The 11,364-nt window shown below is 43.2% G+C and overlaps 1 long non-coding RNA gene across 1 annotated transcript; it reads right to left on the bottom strand.

The window, feature by feature from the left end:
- Positions 1-1,442: 1,442 nt before the first annotated feature.
- LOC138260176 (uncharacterized) lies at positions 1,443-10,206 on the bottom strand. Its single transcript, XR_011198827.1, has 3 exons — positions 6,417-10,206; positions 4,733-4,823; positions 1,443-2,993 (listed from the first exon to the last, which is right to left on the bottom strand). It is a non-coding gene; the product is annotated as an uncharacterized lncRNA (long non-coding RNA).
- Between the last annotated feature and the right edge of the window lie 1,158 nt (positions 10,207-11,364).

Here is an 11,364-nt window from a genome sequence, read left to right as displayed (position 1 = left end):
TTCTAAGGTAAGGAATCTGCAACTAGAAGTCTCTATCAGATTAACAAGTTACTTACCTTTGGTAATGAATTATCTGGTAGAGACATATTCTAGTTGCAGATTCCTTACTGACCCATCCATCCTCCCCACTTGCGAACTGATTTCTAGGGGCAGGGACTCCCTTTTCAGGGCCCTAGTTTTGGCACACCAATATCAGTGTTCTTCATGCCTCTGCGCTACTGGCGTGGAAAGTCATGAAAAGAAACTGACGTCAGCCTGCCGGGGTGGCACCCATATATGACATTGTCATAGCGAACGCGACGTCAATGACCCAAGCGGAGTCGACCAACGCCACCTGACGGAGCACTGCTTGAAGAAAAATCTCCGGATCCAGTATGACGCCTGGGGGAAATTCGAAGGTAAGGGATCTGCCACTAGAATATGTCTCTACCAGATAATTTGTTACGGAAGGTCAGTAACTTGTTCAATACAAGTCCGTTTTTAAACGGCACTAGTTCTGAATGTGTAGAAACATGTAGAAAGCTTCTAGGGCCACATGTACAAAGATCCGATTTTGCGACTTGCAAACTGCGAGTCTTAGTGACTTGCAATTTACGAGTCGAAAACTGGATGTATAACAGTGTACTTTACACCGTTTCAGATTCTCAATGGGGTCGCAAATGACCTACCTCATGAATATTCATGAGGTAGGTCGCAATTTGCGACCCCATTGGGAATAGCCGCCCTCACAGGGATGGTGGCCTGCTGGAGACAGCAGACTACCATGTCTGTGACTGCTTTTAAATAAAGCTGTTTTTTTTGTTGTTTATTTTAAATGCAGCCCGTTTTCCTTAAAGGAAAACGAGATGCATTTCAAAAACAAAAATGAAAAATTTTCTTTTAATTTCTTCAGAGCAGGCAGTGGTTCGTGGGACCACTGCCTGCTCTGAAAAAATATTTTCGCTGCCATTCACAAAGGGGAAGGGGTCCCTCGGGACCCCTTCCCGTTCGCAAATGGGTTAGCACCAGTTTGAAACTGGTGTTAACTGTGATTGTTTTGTGACCGCATTCACAGTCACAAAACAATGCTACATTGCACTGCGACTTGCAATTAGGAAGGGAAAGCCCCTTCCTAATTGCGACTCGCAAACCTATTTTGAGATTCTGTAAATAGATTACCAAATCGCAAAATAGGCTCTGTACATACCTAAATGTTTTTTTCCTGCGAATCTGGCCGTTTGCGACAGAAAAAATGGTACATACATGTGCCCCCTAGTTTTTAACTAAGGAGTGCAAAAAATAAACATGTTCTCTGTACTTGTCATTGTAAGATAAAAAATAGAGCAGAAGAAAGAAAAACTATGCTCTGTTTTCGTTGATTGAAACAGTTGCGTCAAATATGCTCCACGAACAGTCTGTACGGAGATGTGCTGGTTATAGTAAATTTAAGGTGGTGAGTAAATTCTAAATGTACGTGATAACTTTACAATTTCTAATGTTTGTGTAGTTTAAATTGGTTTTGTATAGAAATAACTAGAACTAAGTTTTAACCTTTGTTTTTTTCCTTGAACTTGTATGTTTTTTTTTAATTGCTGATTTTTATTTTTTTAACATACATAGTAAATCCATTATTATTTTTCGGAAGAGCCATACGGATCCATATAGAAATGTACCTGTTTTATCTAGAAAGAAATATAGAAGGAGTTGATGAGGTATAATTTCCAATTTCACTGTTATTTCTTTCAGTAAGAAATAAAGCTCTGTTACCTTCCAACAGTCAGCACAGTCTCTATGGCTGTTGCTGGTATTTAGTAGTATTGTGCTGTGTTTAAGCTCAGTTGGTGTTACGTTCTAACAGTCACCAGAGGATTTTTGGTTGTTGTTGGTATTTAGTAGTATTGGGATGTGCTTATAGCCCCCTTGGTATTAGTAACCAAGCAGATAATGCTTTACTTCTTAATGTTATATCTTATCAAATATGTTTGTTAAAAACAAACAAAGGCACTTGTAAGAGCCACCCTCTATTTTATGTATGTTGAGTTTGTGATATATAAATGTTTTTGTATTCCATAAGTACCACGGGACTTCCCTTGATACTTTCACGATAATACTGCAGCACTTCATGTTTTTTAAACAGCATTTCATTGGCTTAGAACTCTGCCAGTTGTAGGAAAGAGGAAGTTTACACCCCTTTTCACCATTTCCATTGAGATCTTCAAAGGAGAAGGGTGTACTCTTTTCCAGAAGAAAAGTCTTGTGTTCGAAGCCACCTTCCACTTTTTGCAGTACTCCAATGGCTGAGCAACATGATCCCTTCCTGATTGAGGAGGACAAATCAAAGGTGTGCAGAAGATGAAAGAGGAGGAACAGGAGGTGGAGTGGAGAAAGAAGCTCAAAGAATATATTGTATTTAATTTTTTCTTCTTGTCAGCTGAAGAGAAGAAGGTCTATGCCAAATTAGTAACCTGCAACCTTTGCAAGAAGGTAATTTCCTGGAAAATATCAAGCAGTACTCGTTTTCTACAATGGAAATGATGAAGCATCTATAGGCGATCCGTTCGAGGTTGGCGCAGGTCAAATGAAGGCTTGAGGCGATGTTAGAAGAGGCCACAGCAGCAACATTACCAAGACCGTCCCCTTCATTGGCATCATCAGGACCCTCTACAAGCACCTGGTGTATCTGTCCCTCCAGCACCACCTCTGCCTTCTGCAGTCCTCTCCCACTGCATTTGTCCTGGCATCAATACCTGCTCCTGGTACCGCGGTGCCATTCACTCTGTTGAGTCAGAATTGACAAATTATAGGGCAGTATGACAATACTGCAGCACACTGTCTCCTGTGTCATACAGTCACAGTTGCAAGAGAGAAAGGTCTCACCATACACAGTCCACTTGCCGTGGATCACCAGTGTCCTCCCCAATGGCCTTGGGTTTTGGTTCTTTTAGCCTTTGTTCTCATGTTTTCTGTTTAGAATGTTTTTCTTGGATGGTCATGTTGACCTCTGAAAAAATAAACTTCCAGCAAAAAAAATAAAAAAAAGTAGAAGAAATAAGTTATTTTCTGAACTAACCAAATATCTAAAATAATAAAGAGCTTGTACCAGTACTAACCACATTTTGTCAGGTATCAGAAATGCATCATTGTAATTAATATTGAATAAAATGTAAGTGTAAGGCAAGTTAAACATGTGCCTCATGGTGGCTTCAAACTACATAGTAAGTTACACTACTACACTGACATTTGATTGCATTTAGAGTGGAGATCACTGTCCTAGAGTGGAGGGTCGCAAAATGTAGTTTTGTGGATTGTCATACAGCGGCGAGGCATGCCGTACAGTGGAGTGGCATGCCATAGAGTAGAGTGGCCTGTCATAGAGTGACATACAGTGGAGGGGCACAGAGTGAAGTAGAGTGGAGTAGTATGTCACAGAGTGGAATGGCGTATCATTCAATGGGGTGACATGTACAATGTCATAGAGTGACGTACAGTGGAGGGACATAGAGTGCAGTAGAGCGTTCTAGAGTGAAGTGTTGTGGAGTGGAATTGCATGTCGTAGAGAGAATGGCATGTCATAGAGTGGAGTGGCATGCCATTGAATGCAGAGGTGTATTCTAGAGTAGATTGAAGTATTGTGTTGTAGAATAAAGTGGACTGGCGTAGACTAGAGTGATGTGATGTTGTAACAGGTCAATGGAGGGAGATAGATCTACAGACTCTAAGAAAGATGGGCTCATATTTATACGTTTTTAGCGCCACATTTGTGCTCCTTTTTAACACAATTGTATTTTGTAAGTTTGCGCCACTTTTGCATCAAAGAATTACGCAAATGCAGCGCTAAAAAAGTATAAATATGGGAGGGGTTTTATGTATGTTGTATTAGACAAGAGCCTATAGTTATGAATGGCACCATGTCTCCTGTTTCCTTCCCTTTTTTCCAGGTCCCAGTTCTTTGTTTCTGTCCTTCAGGGGTTTTTCTAGTGCTCCGGTCTTTCTTCTGTGAGCGAGGTGTACCCTCCGGGATTAAAAAGGGTACAAAATCAGAGAATCCCATCTGGTTCTAATACTACAGGACTACACCAGACGCTATGAGAAGGTTCTATTATACGTTCTCATAACATCTTCTGGACCTCTGTCTCAACTGCTTTCCTACGTGCTTCTGGGATTCAGTAAGGCCATAACCGAACCACTTGGTAACCCTCTGTAACAATATCATGTGAAACCAGTGATGTCCTCCCCAGTGTGGTGGAAAAGACGTCAGTATAATTCTGTATCAGGTTACCCACATGTTGTGTTTGTACCTGGTCTAAGGAATCTAGGAATCTAGAGTAACTTTAGTTGGATCAAGACTCGCTGGGGGGGGGGGGAATGCAAGGATGCGAATATACTGATACGGGGGGGGATGCAAGGATGCGAATATACTGATACCCCCACACGGAAGATACTAAGGGACCGACTAGTTCCATCCCTACGCTGGTGAACCGGACCTCAGTAAGGGCCTTAATGGGGGCTTTTGGACATCGGGAGGATTGGGAGTCTGACAAACTTCAGATGCAACACAAAACTTCTGTAGGTCAGAATAGACACCTGGCAAATAAAACTGCCTAAGGAGGTAAACCTCGCGCTGGTTTGGGTATGGGCAAGGTGTAGTACCTGTTGCCGGAAGGGTTGTGGAACTAACAAATGCTTTACTGCCATGTCCTATTTTAAGCTTTCTACAGAGCAGGCCGTTTGTAACACAAAAGTAAGGGACTACCTGTTCCTGAGAGTGTGTCCCTGCCTGCCCCAAGTATGGCTGAGGGTTGGGTCCTCTTCTGCTCTGAAACCACAGTTGGTTTTGTTTGGATCTGGAGGAGAGGAAGAAATATGGGATTCATTAGACCCGCCTGCCAATACGTGTAAAGTATTCTGTGAACATATTTTGTTCAGTGACAACTTCTTAAAGACTTCTCCCGTTTGTGAATTCCACCTCCCAGAAAGGGGCCTCCGTCCAGCATGTCAACTCACCTTCTTGTTCTTCTTGGAGGCAAGTAGCAAAGGAAAGTCTATATAATCAGTCCCAATAATAATCTTTTCAACCATGTGCGGTATGGCTTCTACTCTTAGAAACTCTGAATAACCCCTCCAGTTAACTGTGATGGTGGCCACCGGGTAGGGCTTACTGTGCCCATGCACACGTTATAACTACTGTCTCATCCGATATCCATTGCTCTGACTGCACCTTTTCCACAGCGATCACTGGATGTCTACATCCGGAGCCCACCAGGATGGAGGTTGATGTCCCGTTTACCTCCAGTACCCTTCTATACCTGTTGGTGCTGACCTGTCATGAGAACCCATCCTCTAAAGTGACCAATATGCATGGGTTACTGTTTGGGAAAAATTACAGGCAATATGGCCCCATTTGGTGCAGTGAAAGCACTGGGGTCCCTGCTGCCCATCCTTTCCTTGGGGTTTCATGGGCAGTCAAGTGTCAGGCAATGGTAGGAAAGGGGCTTTAGGACCGGTGTTTCTCCATGAACCCAGGGGAGGGATAGTTGTTTTCTGAGGGTTGGCTCTGAATTTGGGATTCCTGTGAAAAGCACATGCTAGCTCGATGTCAGTTGTGACTGTTACTTTGAATGTTGTTTTATCCCTATTTTTGTAGGTCAGGAAGGGCTTCGAGGAACTGCTCCAGTATGACTTTATTCATCATGTCCTCTACAGTGGCTCCTTCTGTTCTCAGCCACCAGTTCCCTAGATCCTGAATCCAATAGAATAGGGATTGAGGATTATCATAGGGGTTCAATTTTTCATTAAGGAACTTTGTGCAGTTGTATTCTGTATCAAATCCTAGTCTCTGAAGGATGGCTCTTTTGACCTCAGAATAAGGTACTGTCCCTGACGGATTCGCAGCATGATAAGCTGTCTGTAATTCTGCAGACAATAAAGGCTCCAACGTTCAGGTGGCAAATTGGCTGATGTAGCGACTCGTTCAAAATTCATAAAAAAAAAAAAAGTGGATCATCTACGGACTGAAACAAAACAGAACTAGGAATGTTAGGATGTACTTTAGTACTTGCAATAGTGTCTGCCAGATGTTGCATAACTGTCTCATGTACTTGTTGGTTCTTGGCTATTATGGAGGCTTGGGTTTTGAGGGCTGTGTGGAGCTCTGTTCTCTCCAGCTGGGAATATTGTGTCTGTTTGCTTACTAACTGCAGGTGCTGCAGTCCCTCTGCCAATTGTTTAACTATGTCTGCCATGGTGATGGGCGGGTTGTTGTTCATCACCTGTTGGTGTTGGCACTACCAATTCCACTTCTGACACCACTGTAACAAGTCAATAGAGGCAGACCAACAGACTTTCAGAAAGATTATATTTTAACAAGGGGTTTATTGTATGTTGTATTAGACAAAGATTTATAGTTATGAGTGGCACCATGGCTTCAGTTTACTTACCTTTTTCTTTTCATTTCTTTGTTCCTGTCCTTCAGTGGGTTTTCTGGGGTTCCTTTCTTTCTTCTGCGAGTGCGGTGTACCCTCAGGGATGAAAGAGACGGGGTTAAGTCTCTGGTCTTTTCCCTCTGACTTTAGGCCCTGATGCCCACACCGTCTGGTGTTCTTTTCTAGTGGCAAGTGTGAAGTACTTAGTGCAGGTTTGCCTCTCCCTCTAGTGCTGTGCACTGACAAGTAGATTTCTTTTGCTTCAGTTGTTGTACAAATTACTCATGCAAGCAATACATCAAGTGTAATTGTGCCCATCAAAACAGAAACTGGCGCTTTACTTCAGATCACAGTATTAATCAGAAACCCAATAGCCCTTCACTTATAGTAACCCACCCCTTTAAAGGTCCTGAGCTCCGGTAGGGTATTTGACTAGTGCCACGACTCTGGGCTAGAGCCACGGCATCCCTGTCTGTAACACCTCTCCCCTGGGTCGGCGCTTCATTCTTGCCTCCCTCGGATGAACCTGGTTTCACTTGGCTGCCTCTGCAGCAGCTCCCACTCGGCTCCTCTAACGAGGTTTTTTGGGTCCCCCTTTCGCATCCTCCCACCATTGTCTCTTCTTCACTCCATCCTCCTCTAGATCTCCGTCTTCCTCCGGGTTGTTGCCGCCATTGTTCTTACCTCCTCTACCTTTAAGCTGATTGGCTGCTAGGTCGTGGACCACTACAACACTCGCCGCACCCTCCCTGGTGCCCCTGCGGTCCTGATAGGGCTGAGATAGAGTTGTTTAAAAAAAAAAAATAATGGGTTTCAATTCGTAGAGTGGAGTTGTCGACTGGAATGTTGTTGATGGGAATGTTATCAACAGGAGTGTTCTAAAGTGGTGTAGAGTAGGGTGTTATAGAGTGGAGTGGCATACAGTGGAGTAGTGTCATAGACCATGGTATTGTGGGGTGGGGTGGCATGAAGTAAAGTATTGTGGAGTGGCATAGAGGAATTTGAATGGAGTGTCATAGAATGGTGTGTCATGGAGTGCCAGCGAGTGGAGTAGAGTTCCACAGAGTGAAGAGGCATACTGTGTAGTAAAGTGGAGTACAGTGGCTTACAGTGTTGTGGCTTAGAGCGTCAAGGTGTAAAGTGGATTGGCTTCATCGTAGAGTAGACTGTAATGGCATAGAGTGGAGTGTCGTGTTGTAGAGTGGAGTTGTGTATCATAGACCAGAGTGGAGTGTCGTGTCAGACAGTAGAGTGGAGTGGAGTGGCGTGTCGTGTCATAAAGTGCCATCCCTTACAGTGGAGGAGTGTACATTTGAGTGGAGTGGCATGCTGTAGAGTGGAGTGGTGTGTCATAGAGCAGAGAGGAGTGGTGTGGAGAGGCATGTTGTGTCAGAGTGAAATAGTGTCATACAGTGGAGTAGCATCTTGTTGAGTGTCCTTGAGTGGCATACAGTGAGGTGGAATAGGGTGGAGTTGCATGTCATATAGTCAAGTACTGTTGAGTGGCTTAGAATGGAGTAGCATGTTGTAGAGTGGAGTGGCGTAGAGTGGAGTCTCATCAAGTACAAAGTGGTAGAGTGGAGTGTTAGAGTGGAAAGGCATAAAATGGTGTAGAGTGGAGTGGTGTGCCAGAGTGTAGTAGAGTAGAGTTGCATGGAGTGGCATAGAGTGAGTTGTGTAGAGTGGAGTACAGTGTGGTAGAGTTGCACATAGTGGATTACAGTGTCATAGAGAGGCATAGAATGGAGTGTCATACAGTGGAGTGGCGTACAGTGTTGTAGCATAGAGTGTCATGGGTAGAGTATTGTGGCTTGTACAGTAGATTGTAGTGGCATAGAGTGGCATGTGGTAGAGTGGAGTGGCATGTCTTCACTACACTTTACAACACTCTGTGCCACTGTACCACACTACACTCTGTCGATCTACTCCACAACACTCTACTCAACACCACTCTACTACAATCTGTGCCATTCTATGATACTTTACAACACTATGCAACTCCCTCCACACAGCTTTACTTAGACACACTACTCCACTCCACAGCATGCTACTCTATGCAACTCCACTCTACCATACTCTACTTTATGCCACTTCACACCACTTTACTTCACTCTATACCACGCCCCTGCACTCCACAATATCCTACTCCACTTTACTTAACCCCATGTCACTCTGACACTTCACCCTACTCTGACACTTTACTCCACTATATGCTACGCCACTCCACTCTACTTCACTTAACTCCACTGTTCAACACTTTACCCCAATGTATGCCACTTTATAGCATTCCATTCTGAGCTGCTTCACTGTATAATACTCTACTCCACTCTATTACACTCTATGCCCCCACTCTACAACCCTCTGACACCGATATGCCACTCCACTGTATGACACAACACTCCACGACATTCTCCTCCACTCGACTCTACAACACTCTAGGACACACTACTCGACGACACTTCAATGGACAACACTCCACTGTTCAACACTTCATTGTACTATATGACACACTTCACTCTGTGCCACTCTGCTCTAGAAGACCCTACTCCACTGTGTGTCCCTGCACTCACTGTCACTCAACAACCCTCCACTCCACTGTATGCCACTCTACTCCAGAAGACTGTACTCCACTGCATGCCCCTCCACCCTCCGCTACTCTGCCACACTTCACTCTGTGACATGCAATTCTGTGACGCAACACTCTACTATGGCACTCTACCACACTTCACTCTTCGACCCACAATTCTATGACACACCACCCTACAACACTATACTTTACAACGCTCCACTTTGACACTCTACTCCACTGCATTCCACTCCACTCTACCACACTCCACTCTAGAATGCTCTACTCTGCTGTTTGCCCCTCAACTCAACGCTACTCTAATGCTCCAATCTAATACACTACTCACTCTATGACACTTCAGTACATGACATGCCAATTTACAACACTTTCCTCCGCTCTACTATTCTACACTCAACACTCCACTCTACAACACTATACTCCACTCCTTGCCTCTCTATGACACTCCACTTGACGAAACTCCTCTTGACGGCACTCCACTCAACGACACTCCACTCTACGCTTTGAAACACATTTTCATTTTTCTTTAAAAGTGGAATTCAATAAAAAAAAAAAAAAAGTTTAAGGCTAAGGAAAATGTTATTACTTTTTTTTTATATACAAAACCAAATTAAACTACATAAACCATAGAAATTCTACAGTTATAGTTATAACTTTAAGTAAAATTTGCACCCGCTCAAAATGTATGATAACTAGCACACCTCCGTACAGTGTCTCAACCTGCTGGCCACACTACATTAACTATAACTCTTGCGTTCTCCATGCAGTGCTTCTACCCTTTCATATTACATCACTTACGGCATGTTAAATGATAGCATTCCTAACAAGAGTCATGGACACTGTGCATGGTAGCAGGGTGAGTTATAGTTAATGTAGCGTGGCTAGCAGGTTGAGATCAATGTACGGAGGTGCGTGAGTTATAGTAAGTTTTGGCACTATGCAAATTATAACTTTAGAATTTCTAGTGTTTGTGTAGTTTAGGTTGGTTCTGTATTAATAAATATGTTTTAGTAAGTATAACTTAGCCTTAACCAAGAAATGATTAGTTTATGTCTAGGATTTAGCTTGCCATTAGTCATTTAAAGTGGACTCTGATGAGGAAAAAACATCGGACTCAAAACAGGAAGCTCATAGGCTTCAACAGGAAGTTCACTTCTCATACCCACCAGAGGACGTCCATTCTTGAATCTAATAAAAAGATATCAGCAAAGGACTACCAGTCTTGGGTCCACAGACTCCCAACCAGGTTTGCAAACTTCCTGAAAAGTTGTAAAGGAAATTACAATTTCACTGGTTAAAAGTTGATACATCTTTTCATTAGACAAAGAACTTCGTGTTTCATAAAACATTCCACCTCACCTTAAAACCGATCTTTATGTGATAACTGCTGGATGAAATACCTACCTACTTTGCACAGGGAGAACACAAATTGACCCTTTTGTAGAAGGAAAGCAGTGTGTGATGATAAATCTTGGATCTGCCACCTATTTCTATATTGCGCCACAGCAGTAGTTAGGAGCCTTCTAAAATCATCAGATCAGGAGCCCCTAACCAATCTTTCAGGGTCATGCGGGATATCAGGAAAAGTAATAAAGTGTCCAAGGAAAATTTCAGAAGAATAAGGAGCATTGCCATAGACATCCAGGACTGGGAGATCTAAATCGTAGTCACACACCGTCTCCGGCTATCAGTCTGGGGTAAAAGGGAAACATTTAATTCACTGGCAGTTTCTAATTGTGTAAGAATGCAGAGGCTGCCTCCCTGTCTGGTGACCAACTGTAGAACCTCAGAAGCTGGACATTCAATATTGTGGCAAACAGATTTATAACATACGATCCCACACTTGTCCAACAGCATCTGAAACACCCTTATATCCAGTCTCCACTTACTGGAGTCCTGCAGATACTGTGTATCTCAATCTGCTACTTAAGACTTCTTTCACAGCAAGTACTCTGACTTTACGGAGATCTTGTTGATCAAGCAATGATGCCCAAACTAGCTGGCTAGTTTTCACAGAAGTTTGGATTTTGTGCCCTCTAGGTGGTTTAATTTAATACACCGAAAACAAAATGTTACTTTCATTTGGGAACTATCTTTCTCGTGGATAATCCATCTGCAAATTCTTCACCAATCCTGCTTACCTACCCATTCTAAATGGACTGTAAGAGGTACAGTCTGAATAAATACCAAAGCAGTACCCCTTCCCAGGTGGTGGGTTTGAAGAAGTGGTCATACCAGAATGTACTGCAGGATGAACCTCTGAACAACTGAGCGAAATTCCCAAACTTTCTTACTTCTTAATCCAAGCAATAGTGCTTTGCAAAGTGTTAAGGGAATCCCAGGTCGCAGTGGACAAGTCTCTGCCACTGATACCCTTCT

This window comes from Pleurodeles waltl, chromosome 9 (assembly GCF_031143425.1).
Source record: "Pleurodeles waltl isolate 20211129_DDA chromosome 9, aPleWal1.hap1.20221129, whole genome shotgun sequence".
Classification (NCBI taxonomy): Eukaryota; Metazoa; Chordata; class Amphibia; order Caudata; family Salamandridae; genus Pleurodeles; species Pleurodeles waltl.
The sequence above is the reverse complement of the archived record's forward strand: the minus strand, read 5'-3'. Positions and strand labels throughout refer to the sequence as shown.